This window comes from Protopterus annectens, chromosome 16.part0, assembly GCF_019279795.1.
Source record: "Protopterus annectens isolate FY-2018-M chromosome 16.part0, PAN1.0, whole genome shotgun sequence".
NCBI lineage: Eukaryota > Metazoa > Chordata > Ceratodontiformes > Protopteridae > Protopterus > Protopterus annectens.
Window position 1 is genome coordinate 245,976,507 of NC_056750.1, and position 17,783 is coordinate 245,994,289.

The 17,783-nt window shown below is 37.5% G+C and overlaps 1 protein-coding gene across 2 annotated transcripts in view; it reads right to left on the reverse strand.

Moving 5' to 3' along the window:
- The window catches only part of RNF31 (ring finger protein 31), a 1,258,066-nt gene extending 1,241,076 nt beyond the window's left edge, over window positions 1–16,990 (reverse strand). Inside the window, exon 1 of one of the 2 annotated variants that reach the window (XM_044058825.1) lies at window positions 16,759–16,990. The gene's annotated coding sequence lies outside the window, so the exon portion shown is untranslated. The remainder of the gene's footprint in view (window positions 1–16,758) is intronic. The other variant, XM_044058826.1, reaches the window with a different exon arrangement.
- Window positions 16,991–17,783: the final 793 nt, after the last annotated feature.

Here is a 17,783-nt window from a genome sequence, read left to right on the forward strand (position 1 = left end):
CTGTCCTCTGCATCTTGCTCTGTCACACCAACCACCTGCATGTCCTCTCTCGCCACATCCATAAACCTCATCTTAGGCCTTCCTCGTATCCTGTTACCTGGCAGCTTCATCCTTAGCATCTTTTTCCCAATATACTCTGCATCCCTCCTTAGCACATGTCCAAACCAACGTAATCTTGCCTCTCTGGCTTTGTCTCCAAACCTGCCAACCTGGGCTGACCCTCTAATATACTTATTTTTATTACTTGCATATCTAAAAATTTAGTTCTATGATACATTGGAGCCAACAAACAAATCCTTTCTGTTCCCAGGAATTAATAATTTCTCTATATATTTTATGTGGAAAGTTGTGTGTGACTATAAATAGTGTTAAAAGATCAAATCAGATTTTTAAATCTGTATTTGCATTAATAATTTTCCTAAATGAGTCAATGTAATAAGTAATCATACAAGTTTTAATGGGTTTAGTTAAGTTACATTGCATACTAATACATATGTGCCATGACAAATTGTTTTTATCCGTTATCTGATTTTTTTTTTGTAAATTAAATTCATTTATTAGTATTACAGTTAGTAATTCTTTCCAATTTGCAGAGTAATTTGGACTTATCCAATCTGAGACTGTTTTAGATATTGATGCTTTAATATATGTTTCTTCATCAGGAAAGTTTAATCCTCCCTGTTTCCATAGTCCAATATGATGTATTAAAGCTATTCTGTTTCTTTTGGAAACCATGCAACTTTTATTAGGCATGAATTTATTTCTTTAAAGTATATTTCTTTCTGGTAACAGTTGTATTGCCAAGGCTATAGGATCTTAGGCAGTAAAACCATTTTTATTAACTGTATCTTCAAATGTTAATATTATTTTGTTCCATTTTTCCACAGAGATTTTAATTGTATTGATGATATTATTGTAGTTTTTTGAGACTAATTCATTATTATCCTTGTATAACAATTCCCAGATATTTTAAGGTAGATTCTTGTTTCCCTATGACATGATCCCCCTTAGTCTGCAGTTCTTTTTTTTTTTATTTAAAAATAAAAATTTTGATTTATTGAAATGGAGTTCTGAAGTCATGTGAAATTTGTCAATTAATATATCTAATTCTTCTAATGTCTCTTTTGTATTAGATAATGTTAGTAATATATCAGCAAATATCATTACTTTATAATTGTATTGTTCATAAACATCTATTCCTTTGATTTTTATATTGTTACAAACTGAATCTGCAAATATTTCAATAGCCAGAGTAAATAGAATCGGTGACATGGGACATCCTTGTTTAGTGCCTGCTGTTATATGTATAGATTCAGAGGTAAAAGGACCTTACTTGACATACGCTAAATTATTTGTATATCTATATTCTTTAGGAGATGACCAAAGGATGCAGGAAATTGAAATAGCTTTAGGATTTTGAATAAATAGTCCCAATTTAGGGAATCAAATGCTGTCTCTATATCGAAGCCAATTATGAGTGTTTCTTTATTTTCTTTATTAACATAATCTACAAGAGAAATTATCCTTTTAATATTGTCATGTGCATGTCTATGCTACATAAATCCAGTTTGATAATTACTTATTGTTTTGGATAATGGTATTTTCATTCTGTTAGTTAATATTGTCATAAATATCTTATAGTCATTATTTAATAATGATATAGGTTTATATGAGGTACAGAGATTTGGGGATTTGTTTTCCTTTAGGATTGGTGTGATTAAGGAATATTTCCAATAGGGTGGTATTAAAGCTTGGGACTGAATTTCTAATAGAGTTTTATGGAAGAGGGATAGTATCTCTGAAGGAAAAAGTTTATATATTTCCATAATTATGCCATCTATACCTGGAGCTTTATTATTTTTACCCTCTTTTATTGTATCTGTAATTTCTTTGTAGGATATGGGTGCTTGCAGATCTAATTTTAATTTTTCTGGTATTTTTTATATTAGAAAAATTTGTATCTAGATTTGATTGATATGTATATTTTATTTTTGGAACTGTTCCACATAGTGATTTCTATAGGCATCTAGAATGTCACCTATATCTGATACAATTTTCCCTTTTTTTCATGGAAGATACTGTCATTAGCTTTTGATTGTATTTTGATGATTGTGGATAAATTATATAGATATTTGGGAGAAGTGGCCAAAGTATTAATTTTTAGTTTTTCTAAAGCTAAACTAGTTTGATGTGTTAGCATTTTGTTGTATTTATTGTTTAATACTTCTACTTTCTTTTTCATCTCCAAACAATTTTGATTTTTTTCAGCTTTTACTGATAAAAGTTTGGATTGTAGATCTAATAATTCATAATCCCATTCTCTGATTTTTTTATACCAAGTTAGGGTTTTACCATATATGTAAGCTTTTAAAGAGTCACATATCATTATTTTATCTCTGTGGTATAATTAATATCCAAGAAGAACTGTAATTCAGATAATAACCAGGATTTGAACTATTTAATTTTAGTTATATATTCTGGAGTTAAAGATCAATGGTTTGTATCCATTTTGAAGTTTTAGTATCAATGAATTGTGGTCTGAAAAGGGGCAGGAAGTGATTGAGAAATTGATGACTTTAGAGTGTAAGTCACGGGCAGCAAATATTTTATCTATTCTAGTTTGGGTACTAAATCTGTGATCTTGATGGGAAAACAACAAAGATTTATCTTCTTTAAATTTGAAAGTATCTGCAAGATTAAATGATTCTACCCACTTGTTTAAAGCTTTTGATACAGCAGATGTACGCAGCGGTCTTTTATTTGTAGTTTCAGAAATATCAAATATGTAATTAAAATTTCCTCCTAATATTAAGTTGCCTTTATAATTATTGGAAATGAAATCTAAGTGTTTTTTAACAGTTCCTGTTCCAATGCCTGAGAACCAGTACATATTGGCTAGGGTTCCAAAGATCCAGTTCTGATAGGAAGGACTGCAGCAGTTAAAGCACAGCCCTTTTTAATATGCAGCAAGACATGTACTGGCTCACAGTTTCCACCACCAAAGTGCATACTGATAGAATTACACTGTCATAGCTGCTCACTCACTTTTTGTATTCAGGCAACCCAGTATTCAACTTTTCACAGAATATTTACAGTTGTCCCGATTTGCATTATCATTTAACTTTGATATCAGGTCTCAGTTCTTCACAACACTAAAATTACTGGGTTCAAAACGTTTGGCAAGCATTGTATTACTTAACATTTTCATCCTTTTAACACCACATATTGTGAATATGACAGTAAATCCAGGAGTTCATGGAGGCATTACCTTATATTACAGAAGGTGCTAAACTGAAATGGATCAAAATTACACAACAGAAGAAAAAGCCTACCGATAACTACTAGTAGAACATGTCTTAGTTTATTTCTTCACTTGATAACTGGGTGGGAGCAATGGTCCTTGCAAACCATGTTTAGGCACAATTCAGAAGAAAAAGAGAAGACAGTAATTCCATAAAATGTATACAGCAAGAGAGAAACTATCTTAGAGGCATTTTTAAAAACATAAAATGTGTACAACACCTAACAAGATTTTTTGACAATACAGATGTATCAAAATACTAATCTGCTTATTTAATTAGTTTTGCTTAGCAGTGTAATGTACTGATCCCAGTGCACCACTGTCAGTTTTGCTTGGCAGTTACAAACCAGCAGTAATTGAGTACACTTTTGATTACACAAAGATGGAAGGAAGTCTTGGCACAGAGCAATGACTGGACACTTGAGTGATTTATATACAGAGTTGCACAGCATAAAGGTACTGCCAGGATACAATAATCTTCTTGAGCCATTCCGTAGCAGGTGAAGAGGAAACGATAAAGTAACTTTTTTAACAGACAAGGGAAGATGTGAAAAAGTATCAACTAGTCCGTTTGGTAATTGGTACAACACATGGAAGTGACGTAATCTGTAAGCTGCACAAAATAAAATGGTAATGTCAGGATTTAATAACATTCATGATTCAGGTGAAGATAATTATCCTATGAGAAAATGAAGATGTTCAAGAATACAGAATGACAATCAATTTCTGATCCTAGCAATTTTATTAACAATTTCTATCGATACAAAAAATGGGAGAAGCTTAGATTCAATTAATTGAATCAGTCTGATGTCCTATAGCAGTTTCTTACAAGCTGTAGGGTAAAAAGAAGGTAGGGATGGACTGGTTTGATTCTATCAGGCAGTGATTCCCTCATCTTTGGAGTCAATAAGGGAAAGGCTCTGGTCAGTGCACTGCTGTTTTTTTCTGAGTGGTTGTAAAGCAGGTGTTGAGGAATCTCAAGTTTGGAGATATCTAAATGGTAACTGAATGTTCTGCTGGCAAATCTGCAGATAAGCAAGGGAAAAAGTTTCAAGTTTAGATATAAGCGAACCTAGTAAAAGTTGAGCCCTCTGTTTAACTGGTAGCCATTTTGCTTTTCGGAGACTAATACAGTGATGTTCCCTCTCTTAAGAGAATGTGCTAGGACTCTGAAATTTTTCTTAGATTTGGGCAGCTAACAGTTTTTTTTTATTGGAAGCAGCAGATCATATACATCTTATTTTATTTGTATTTGTTAACCAGCGTAGGGCACTGATCCACACAGACATTTTTTTAGACTCAGCCTAGGATCAGTGTCTGGTTAAGTGACTTTGCACAGAATGACACAATAGGAAATAGAAATAAATAGGACATGCTGGAGGGACAGATTCATATCCCAGAGGCTCCCCTCACTCTGGAACAAAATCCCAATCCATGTTAGGCAGAGTCCCTCAATGACCCTCTTCAAGAGAAATCTTGACAAGAGGATGGGAGATCGTAGGTTTACCCCTGGGATCTCTTCTGTGTCCCTACTAGCAGAGGCACTGTAAACTAACCTTAAAAGGGCTATCTTCTGTGACCTACTACACAGAGGCACAGTCAACTAATCTAAAAAGGTGGCGAAAGCCAAACACACTCTGGCTAGGCTTGTAAATGCCCTAGGGCAGATAGCCTAGTATCAACCTATGAATCTATGAAACTAGAGGCAGAGGGAATCAAACTTTGAACAACAGAAAGCAATTCATTATCGTCCACACTGTTAGACATAATATAATACAATAAAAAATAATAAAACAAGTCCTATCCTAAGTCTTCCCTGATTCTTGGAAGTGAGGGTCTGAATTTGTAACATAAACGAAGACAAGTAGGTGTGGAACGTCAGCAGAGAGCTGTCAAGTAAAGCTACTCTAGGACTAATTTGCACTTGTTGGTTTGTAAGTCTGCATAATCTCATTTTTTTTTTTATTGCAAGTTTGTTTTCCTTTATAATGTGCTGTGTCATTTCAAAGTGTTTTATCTTAGATATTAAAAAAAGACTCTTGGTTAGGGCCAGTTAGCAAATATTTGTGTTGCACTCTAGGACTGCAATAGAATTACCTCATCTGAATTGTGGGAGGACCTTATAAATATAATTTTCATTTAAGATAAATTAAACCTTCTCCCGTTTTACCTATGAAAGCATCCAGGTAAGGCTGGTCTGACTATTTTGGATTTCCGGGTCAGTTACATAATTACATTGTTTATTTATTTAACATTTGTTAGCCAGGGTACAGTGATGATCTAAGTGGATCACCATTAGCCACCCCCCCCGAACCACTCAGCAAACATTCACCAACTGAAAAGGGATTAACTCTAGTAGAACTGTAGGACGAGCGGAGTAGTAGTATTTTTATTTAAAGTAAGCAGAACAGGACAAGGCTTGATTTGTGAAAATCAGTTTAGTGGCTATTTTGAATTTTTTTCAGGTTTGATAACCGTGTCCCCATTGCACTTTTAAACCTAGTAGCTCCTGAGCTTCTTGCCCCTTATGTAAAACTGTCTCTAGAAATTAATCTCAGTCTTAGTTCATCTGCTTATCCTAGTGATTACTGTAAACTCAAACTGGAAAAGTCTTCCTCTTAGACTAATAAACTTCAGTTGCCCTCCCTTTCATATTTTACCACTCACTAGGAGCACACTGCAACACCTACAACAGTTAACCCCCTTCTCCAGTTTACTTTCAAAATTTTCAGCATCTGGCATGATACTACCAATCAATGGAGGACATGCAAATCACTTCTTCAGAATCAGCTTGGGAACAGTGTTGCTGTTTTGCTCCTGGTTTGGGAAGGACCAGAGGGACACTGATTCGTAGCCTTATTAGAAACTACCAATTGCTGAGGAGACTGAAAGCAGCTCCGAGAAGCCAGTATGGCATTACTGCGACTGTTTGGCTCCTGTTCAGAGAAGGACCAGAGGGACATAGTTTCCTAGCCATCTTTGCTTGGGCAGTGTGTGTGTGTGTGTGTGTGTGACATTTTCATGATTGGACTGATTGCCATTTCAGCAGGAAACTCTTCAGTTTAAATTTCACAATCACTGTGCAGTTTGGCTCTCTATTGTGCTGAGCTACTGAACAAGTTACATGGTGCTTCAACCAAGCCAAGACTACTACAAGCCTATGGATCCCTGCAACATCTGGGATGAGCACTTCTCAGGAACCAACTTGGGATAAGAGTTACTGTTTTGCTACTGGTGGGAGAAAAAAGGAATAGAGGGACACTGACTTCTAGTTTCACACAGCTGTGGTGACATCAGCACAATTGGTAGACCTGCAAAACCAAAAAGTAGAATCATTATTGTTTCTCATTACTGGCAACCTTTGCTTAATTCCTCCAGGAAAAACATCCAGTAAAACCAGTATTGCTTCTAGCATGAACTCACAGCTTGTTCAGACCTCCTTCCTTGCCAGACTTCCACTTGTAGAAATTTTGAGGTAGTGTAGCAACTGCCTCATATTTACTGACAAGTAACTCTGATTCCATATGCAAGTTAATAGTTACTTGTCTTTCTGCAAAATCCAGTATCCTTCTAACACATGCAGAGATGGTTAAAAAAATCTATGCCAAGAACTCCATGTAGCAGATCTCAGCCAATGAGGGACTTGTATGGGAGTAGGTATGGATAGAATGCATAAGTCAACAAAACTTTCATGCTTGCTCACTTAGTCCCATGGACCTGCAAAGGGGAACTTGCCCATGTTACTGGTAATTCCACACTTAGACACACAAAACACTACACTCACCAGACTGCTAAGGATACAGTTACAGTAAGCTGCCTCTCTGGTGCTAGGACTAGGGACATTGCAATGGTCTTTACAGCCCTTCACCATTCTAAGAAAGCATATGATCTTGTAGAAGTGAACAATCTTAGGCACTCCACCCTGTTGGAAATGTAGAGGGACACTACTAATCTCTCTTTCCAAGTCTTTAAGCAAAGAAAGTCACTGGCATTGAGCAGTAACTACTCTCACCAAGAATGATACCCAAGTTCAAAGATAAAGTAAGGGGTTCGATAACTGGACAGTTAACTGGTGCCATTCCAGGGGGATCCATTCTGTCTGGAATGAGATGATTACCAAACCCTTCTGTTTTATCAGGGAGGGCTGCACCTCTCATCTTATGCTTTTCGCATACTGCCTAAAGCATTTGATACTCCCAGCATCTTTTTTATGCAAAGTTCAACTCGTAGACATACTCATGTAGCAAATTTTATTCAGACAACATCAAGGCACTACATCTCAATGCTAGAAGCTTCAACAGCTTGAAGCTTTTTTTTCTACTATGAAAACACACACATTTCTGTATTTATGGAAACTTGGTTTCAGTGGCAGAGACAGTTCTTTCTCCTCACCAGAATTCACTGCCTACCATGTACACAGATTTACAGGGTGCTGTAGAGGGTATATCCCTATCTGGGAGGAAATCTACCGTTTCACATCTAATTGTGTACAGTACTATACTTGAATATGTAGAGATCTGTACTGTAATTCTCAGCAAAACTGCCTACTATATCTTTTCCAACTAGAAATCCCATTGTATGTTCTCATTTAAGCACAATGGCCAAGCCAAATCAAAAAGTTCTCCATCAAACTTGAAAGAATATTAAAGCCATTTTTAAACTACCTCACTATACATAGGCATACCTGTATAATTAGCAGGAAATACACTCAAAGATACACTGATTTTTTTAACACTAATTTCTTGTTCAAATTGTTCCCCTCCCCACTAGGGGTTGATGATGTTCTTGACCTTGTCCTCATCAAATACACTATTTCCTTATATTAACCATAATGTCACGACCTCCTTAGTAAAATCTGAATGCCAGACAGTAACCTTGTCCCTTAAAACACACTTTGAAACCCCGCAAGAAATACCTCACTGTATTTCAAGACTAAGCCAAAACAAGCCTCCCATTTACAGACCTTCCTGACAACAATAAATGATGCAATTCTCCAAATAACCTAGTACCCAATGCTGATGTGTACTCCTCTATGTTCTATGCATTTATGGGCAGAAGTGCTGGAGTCTTGTTTCCATCCATCACAACAATAATCAAGTTCAAAAATATACCTGAATGATATAATTACCATATACACAAGCAATACAACAAAAAGAAGAAACTTTAAACAATCTGTAGCAGACCCCCACTCTCCCAATATAAAAAGAGGGCTTAAGACTAATAGATAAAACCCTTAAGAAAATCATCAATAAGTTCAAGGTCAGATATGAACTCAGGACCACTACCGCCTCTAAATGATAACCTCAAGGGCTTTTGCAGTTACATTAGGAATATTAGAAACAAATGACAATTACTGTAAAAAAGGTTTCCATGGCATATCCACTTTTGCCCTGAAAGTATTGCCAATATCCTCACAATAAAAATTCAATAATGACTTCAAAGCTCCTATTCAGCAACATGTGTTGCCACTACCAACCATCCCATCCTTCTCAAAATCATCTTGTACCACTGCATAAACACACACTACCCAAAACCAAAAATACTAGCTCCTTGGGACTTGATAATATCCCCAGCTGTATGCTAGTAAGTGTCAAGCATCAAAGAGGTTTAAATGGGATTTGGTTCAGTTTCTCCATGTGTTATGTCCCTGAAGTGTAGCGAACAGCCACAGATCCCATGACAGACTACAGCCCCATTAGCCACAAAAACATAGTCTAAATACCTTGGACCCAGACTAATTTGGATTTGTAAAATGTAGATCAATGTTTTGTAAAACTAGTTGAATTCTAAAGCCCTGGATGAGGGTCTAACAGTTCATACTGCTTCACTGAGTGAAGGATATGATGGGGGTCAAAAGGAATTAAAAAAGGGAGAGTGGTAGTTATGATGTGTCACAAGGGAAGATTCTGGGTGACAAAGAAAGGAAGGAAGGACTTAAACAGGGAGACAACAAGGAGGAATCGTTTGAAGCCACACACCATCTGAAGGAAAGGAAGGCCGAGTGACTGCATGGACATCCAACAGACTTTTGCAATACAGTGGCTTTAGTGACTGAAGAAACTGTAGAAGAGATTTGCAATCAACAGCTAATGTATGCCCACCACTTAATGGATGAAGCGTTAGTGACAATCTTATACTAAGAGAAAGGTGATATAAGGGATGTCAAAAATTATAGACCAGTCTTGCTCTCTAATATGGATGTAAACATTTTCCCAGGGTTTTAACTGCTAGACTGGAAAAATATTTGCCAAAAGTTATAGGAAGAGAACAGTTATATTTTGTTAAACGTCAGTCATCCGCTGACCACATGGTGGTGTTGATGCATTTTATAAACAGGGCAAAGGAGAAGGGCATGTATGGTACTTATGAATACCCAAAAAACTTTTTACTGCATGTGCTAGGAGTTTATATTTGATATTATAGGATAAGTAGTTAGGTTGGGTAAATGGATGCAAGGAATTAAGTTGCTGTACAAGTCAGCTTGGATGAGGCTGCATGTTACTAGAGGGTTGCTGAATATGGTAGAATTGAAGCATGGCATTCGACAAGTAAAAGGGCTGTCCCCATTTCTTTTTCCTTTTAGTTACTGAAACACTGGATCAACAATTGAGTAGGTTATTGGGAATGAGAATTATGTTAGACATTAAGATATGGAAGATTTGGACAGAATTTTCTGGTTGAGGACGACTACGTTATTGTTGGAAAAATGTGCAGAAGCATCTTCTAGGAATACTGCAGGCTTTTTCAAATTTTTGAAAAAAGTCAAGTTTGTGTTTCCACCTGGAAAACTCTGTGGTATTAGAAAAAGGGGGTGGGGTGGGACGAGACTGACTACTGTGCCAGTAGACAGTGTGAAGTATTTAAGTTTGCAGCTTTTTGGGACATTAAAGGTATAAAAGATAGGAGTTGAGAGGATTTGCTAAATAGGGTCGGAAGGTTCATAGATTAGTACTAAGCTAACTGCCTTGTGAGCCATTTTAAGCCTAGCCAATTATTCCTTGTGAGACTCAAACCCTGCACCTTGTGTTTGTAAAGCAAACACCTTAGCCATTAGGCAACCCTCCCTTGGTGGATTGGTTGGTAGTGGATGCTTGGGTGGGGAAGAATAATACTTTACAGGGGAAGGATTGGTTTGGCCAATTTGTTGGTCTTGCCTCATGTAAAGCGTGGTAGGAGGCATACCATACACAACCAAATCCCTAACCCTATTCAAGTGTAACCTTGGACACCGAATGGCAAATCAGAAATTCACACAAGGTCTAGTACCTATGTTTCCAATGGTCTGAGGCGGTCTTTAAATCATACCCCAGCTTACATATACCCCTTAAAGTAACCTCCAAGACTAAAACAAAAAAAATCCTTGTGGGATGCATCTGGATACACGGCTAGGCTTATAAAGGCTCCAGTGGTCACAGCCTAGTATACACCTATGAACTTCTGTTTGGTATTTTACCAGCACCAGAATTACTCTAAAAAGCCAAAGCCCCTGCACAACTAGCCGAGGGGTCAGACAAGAAAATCATGTTAAAAGGAGACTGACAGAGCTACAAAAAAGATTAATGTAGCAGAGTTTTAATTTAAAGAAAATGAAGTGTAAAATGACAAGTCATATTCTAACGTCCGACAGACTCAAACTGGACAAAAAAGTTAAGGGACTGTACACATACAAGACAAACAAGTATTACAGGGATTTCTAGGAATGTTGCAGTATCTTGCAAAGTCTGAACCTTCTGTGTCTGAAATAATTATGCCTCAAAGAGAGTCACTGGAGCAAAGTGTAGCCTGACAACTGAGCAAGGGGGGGGGGGGGGGTATTTAATTTTCAAAATTTAGTTAAAGAAGTCCCAAGTTTAATATATGGCAAGAATAAACTAACTGTATTGCAAAAGCAGATACCAGTCAGAATGGTATCTTTGCTTTGATTCTGTAAGAGCTGTTTTTTTAGGGCAAGGAATGTTAAAAAAAAAAAAAAAAAAAAAAAAAAAGGAATAAACCAGTGACAATAGTTTATGGAAGGAATTCTATGAATGGCTGTTTTAATGCAACTCAAGTGGCAACAAACCACAACATCTGGCAAAGCATATTCAGAAAGTATTTCATTCAAAGCCATTTCAGGACTGCAGATTATGTTTTGTTATCTACTCAAGTATGATTTGAAAATGAAATATAGATCAGACAAGGAACTACATAATGCAGATATAACGACTAAAGCGTACATGTGAAGCATGAAGACCCATCAGAAAAACTGAGATTCTTTTGGTAATTCTAGAGTTACCGATTACAGAAGAAAAAGTAAAACAATTTCAGAAACACACAAAGCTAGACATGCATTTGATGCAAGGCAAGCAGTTAAAATGAAAGGGTGAATGGGCAAAATCATTAGTGAAAAAAAGAAATTCAATCATTTTCTTCTTTCAATGAAGAAAAGTTTTGTCGAAGGCTTAATGTTCAAAGCCAACAACATAATTGTTCCCAATCGACTGACAAGATAAATACATGAAAGCATAGCCACAGTTAAACAGACAAAAAAAAACAGATGTAATATTCCAACCAAGACTGTTGACACAAATACAGCAAATAATGCACATTTGAGTAATTTGCAATGCATACTAAAACATCAGTCCAAATGAAGAAATTACAGTTTACTCAGAACCATGTTACTGCACCAAGTGGGCACATAATTAAGTTAACTTTAAACAATGTATGCATCCTATATGTGTAGATAAATATTCCAAGCTCACCGAAATAATCCAAGTGATAGATGTAACAAGGACAGATGTGGGTAGCACATTAAAGCTTATATTCTCCAAATTCGCTATACCTGGTGTCATACTTTATTTTGTACTTTTTACTTTAATTTTGGTTACTTGGGTAGAGCACAGATCAAACAACCTATTTCAGGCTCAGCACGCTGCTCCAGTTATCTCTGCAAATAAGGTTATAATGCAACAAGAATTATTCTTAAAAAGATGATCAGATATTTAGAGAGGGCAGCTCCACCAAATACTCTAGATAAATGGACTGTTCAGGACTTGGTCATGGCACTACGGTTTGAAATGTTGCATTCACTGAAATGTGATGTGAGCAAAATGTCCAATTTTGATGTACTTTCTATAAATCTAAGGATAATGCAAAAATGATTACAGTGGTGTAATGCATGCTGCCTCAAGAAATGTAGATAACTAAAAAGATTGGAGATGCAGTACACCAATGTCTAGCTAAAAGAAGTTGCATGCCATGGGATGCACTTCTTTGTATAATGACTCAGAGTAAAGACCACATGGAGGACAGACATACAACTACCATACCAGTGTTGTTTACTGAGCATCCTGACAAACATCTGAACATTAAAGTCACCGGCCATCTCTCACAAATGCATATCACTTACAGCACTGCCATCTCTTACATATCTACAGCACTCCTATACACTGATCTCAGGTTTGACAAACCTACAGCTTAACTCTTCACCCTACCTTCACTTTCACACATCTACATTGCTCAGTATGTACACCACCACCATCACCTCTCATGCATCCACCTTACACACTCAGTACAGCACCCTTCTCTCACATGAGTCGGTATACCACCCTTTCTCTCATCAGTCAGAACACTAGTCTTCATTTCACATACATCTATATTAATTAGCCAGTATGCCACCATTGTTTTCCCCCAATCTAACTCACTCATTCTACGTATCATCTCTCACCCATTTACATCATTCATTCAGTCTGTACACCACCAACTGTCTCCTACTGACATGGCACATCAAGTGACTATCAACTCTCTGCCTGCACATCATGAGCTCTTCTCACCCGTGTATAATTACTTAGTCTGTGTGTAAGACCACCATCACTCACTCTGTACCCTATCATCTCTCACACATTACCGTGCATACATACCACAATCTTTCATAAAGTCATGCCACTGAGTCTGTACACTACTATAAATTGTCACCCATCTATGCAATTTAGTTTTCTACACTGCCGTAATCTCTCTCCCTTCCAAACTAGTCAGTCTATATGCTGCCATTACATTATCTGTCACCCATCAACAAGACTCAAGCTATACACTCCCATCACCTGTCTCCACTTATCATCTAGTTTGTGCACCATGACCATCTATCAAACCTCTGCACTACTCACTCTATATGCCACCTTCTCTCATGCATCTCTATCACTCTTTGTACCATCAATGCTTACCCTTACTAGCCACTTAAGTCCATACACTGTTGTCACTGGTCACCCATCTACATCACACAATCTATAACATTCTGTCATCTCTCTTGTACCCATATCACTCAGCTAGTATGCATCTAGCATCATCATCATCATCCTTTTCTGCCATTCAGTTTTGTTACTCATTCTGCACGCCTTTGCATCTCTCACTCATCTAAATTAGTTTGTCCCTGTCACCCCTCTATCCCACATCTACATCACTCAGTCTATAAACCCCTACCATCTTTCACCTAATTATATCATTCTACATGCCACTTTCATCCCTTACCAATCTGTAACACTCAGTTTGAACACAGTTTCTTACACATAAGTATCGCTAACTGTATGCACCTATTAAAACACCCACATGACAGTGTACATACTACTATAATTTTTTCATATAATCTGGATCAGTCAGTACTCCATCACCTACCATATCTGTTTCAGTCCATACCATTACCTGTCCTGTATTTCCCTCTCTCTCTCTTAGTATATACATCACTATAATCTCCCCCCTATTTATATTACTGTGCTGCTCAATGCCATCATCTTTAACCCATTCTACATCATTCAGTCAGTACATTAGCATCATCTCTTAGATCAACATCTCTCAGTCTATGTACAATAATCATCTCTTTCCTTTCTGTATCAGTCTGTAAACTACTATCACTTATCACACATCTATATCCATCAGTCAGCGAACTTTACCAGCCCGCACACATCTGTATCAGTCAGTCTATACACCACCATATCTCACCATCTACCCCATCATCTGTCACCCACCTGTATCACTGCCCCTCACACATCTATAATGGCTCTCACCCATTCACATCACTCATTTGCTTGCACACCATCTTCCACCCATATGTAGCACTCCATTTGCACACAGCTATCATCTCTCACTAACATGACTTACCTCAGTGACACCTCTCCTCCCTCTATCACACACAGTGTTTACCAGGGTCATCTCCCATACTTTCACATCACTGTCTTTGTAAGTCAGTTTTCCCTTTACTTGCTTTCATCACTCATCCTGTATACTACTGTCATGTGTCCAACACCATGTGCCCCACACTACTTTTCTTTTAAATGTGCAAAAGGTGTATTAATTATCCTTTGTAAGGGATATAACTTTTTCCAAACATTTATAGCGAGCAGACGTTTTAAGAGACAGTTAAGTCCTCCTATATCCTTTAACTGAAGGCTCCATATATAGTTTTTATTGTTTATCCCATTCAATGATATCTTCCACCTCCTGAACAGGATCAGTCTGCGATGCCGAGGTATAAAACTCAAAGGTGGAAAGGATTATGGATTCTTAACTGTGTGTAGCTCTGCTGAGACCAGCACGCTCTTTACTACCAGACAGACAGCATCTCCAGTAATCAACTCCAAACCTTAGACACACTACTTCCCCCTTCAGCACACATTAGTAAGCACCTGGAACCATGGATTTGTACTTTCCAACCCTCTCTGTTGCCAGCTTAGTTAAAATGGACATCCTATAATAATTGTCTCATATTTACCAACAACCATCTACTACTTAAACAAAACTGACACAGTTTGTAAGTGATGTAGCTATATAATGTTATTACAGGCAGAGCTCTCAAAACAGTCATCATTCCAAATAGCAAACAGGCTGTCAGTAACACAAAAGCACCTCACCATACCTCTCACACACAATACAGACCAAACACATAAACATGCTGAGGATTTTAAATGCAACCTACCTAAATGACAGATCCACCCCCAATGTAATCTACGAAACAAAATATCCCCAGCAACCTCATAAGCAATCAACTCCAGCAGCACCCTCAATGAAACATGTATCCAAGGTTCTCAATGTCTTAGCTAAAAAGCCCATAAGCAAACCTCTGCACAATCCAACAACGTAGTCATTGGTGACTTCAGAGTGAAGCAAACTGATGCACCCCTCACCAGGCTGAGTAAGGAAAGAGTCACTGTTAATTGCCTGTTGGGTGTCAGGATTTACCACATCACAAATTCATTCATGTTCTTGCATCACAAGTACACATATGACACACACATACTACATGTGGGAGTAAACAACCTGAAACATACCTCTCCGTAGACTACATGAAGAGACACTGAAGAGATCTCAAAATACTCACCTACCCCGCCCTAACCCTCACGTCCACACAATCGTACACTTACCTGACCCACGCCCTAACCCTAACTCACCTACACCATGCCCTAACCCTCACGTCCACAAAATCACACACTTACCTGATCCCGACACGTAACTTTCCACCACCGTGCTGAAAATAGTGAAGCCACAGGAACGGCCAACCGAATTCATTCCCTAGGAAGAAATTCGGTATTCTGCAGCTTCACTATTTATGTGAAACTTCGATGTTCTAATATAGACCATATATATATATATATATATATATATATATATATATATATATATATATATATATATATATATATATATATATTATATATATATACAAACACACTGCATCTGGACTAACAGCATTCACTAAAGTGTCATTTTATAAACAGTTATTGAATTGCATGTTATTTTTTTATTTTTTTTATTTTAACCTAGTTCATGGCCAAAAGGGTCCCTGAACTAGCCTGATAAAAAATAAATATATAAATTTGCATGGCATGTGGCCAAGCATTTGACAAGCTCTGCTGTGTATTAATCTGAGAACAGAGTGCACAACTTAAAACTTTAAATATTCCACAGGGATAGTGAAAACATTCCATCTACATCACACTATACCACTTCCCTGCTTCTCCTCAAATGCCTCAGGCTTACATTTAGCTAAGAAAAGCAGTCTGAATGGATTCATCTTTGTAACTAAGGACAGAAAAGCTGTCTTGCAATCATGCTATCCACCACCCATATACTGTACAATAACCAAACCAGACTAATAGAGCTTGTTCTAAAACCTGGGCAGTAGTAACAAGTAAGTTACGTGCTTGCTGCGTCTGCTATATGGGTATAGGACTCGCCTAATCGTTAAGTGCCATACTGCAATTAAGAATGCAGCAAACAAGTTACAAACAAAAAAGAAAGCTGCAGAATCTTTCTAACTGTGTGTATGTGTTAGAAAGTGATACGTTGGTGTACAGGACAAGTAATACAGCTTAGAATAATGAAAACAGCAAGACCCCTGTGCTGTAAAAGTGAAGGGAGCACAGTGTCCTATTACAGTTTCATTTCCTTGTCTAGTCTTAAGGTACACTGAGAATAAAAGTGAAACTTACCCAGTGCTTGTTTCAGTACTGGCAGCCTCTGCACATACAGCATGCCAGGTCTCCCGTCTCCTCAGTAATGCCTTAATATATCTTTCTGGCAGGACTTTTATTTGTTCAATTTTTCCCAAAAACTGTACTGGTAACCCAAAGTATTCAGGAAGTAACACACTAACTGACCCTCTCTCTTCCTTCGCCTCCTCCCACACAGTTGACAACATTAACAAGTATGTTTTTTCCTTCCTTAAAACAAGAAAAGTTCACATTCCTCAGTAGAAGGACAGTCTGAGTCAAGTCAAAGATAGAAAAGTTGTGATAGTGACCTCTGCTGGTCAGAAGGCCTCACTGTCCCTGTTTGCAGATGCTTCTCAAGATGAAATAACTAGGTAGGTATGCCAGCTTTCTGCGATAACTGCAACACGTCTTCAGACTTTTCTATTCTAGGAAACTCATCTACCAGGAAAAAACTCTTGTCAGCTCACATGAACACAGTTCTTCTTTTCGTAGGCATCCTTAAGCACATTCCATTTTACTATTACTTTTGCAGTATTAAGTATTGTAATAGACACAGACAAGAGACGACGCCATATACTAAATTAAACAGTATCTGTGTTTTATTTTTTTCATTTCTGTGTTCATTTTGGTTAGAATGAGTGCATGTATGTGCATGCAAAACAACCATTTAGTCTAACAATGGAAATGCACCCTCCTCAGCAGGGCTCCTTTGAGAGAAACTTAGCAAGTACAGCCAAGGATAATCATAAGGCGTTTTACAGCTATGTATGTAACCTAAAGGGAAGGTCCCAAGCATGTCCAGAACTAGTGGCCAACAGTATCAGACACACTGACCCCACAGAGATAGCAAACCTGCTAGCAGATAGGTTTGGCAAAAATTTCACTCCCTTATCTTCTCCTAACGTACAAAAAAACCTTCCCCCAAACTCCCTCCCACAACCTAGATATTTGAAGAGCAGGTCCCATAATTGAGTATAACGCCCTATTCAGCATGTACTATACTAAGCACCTGCAGCAATTGG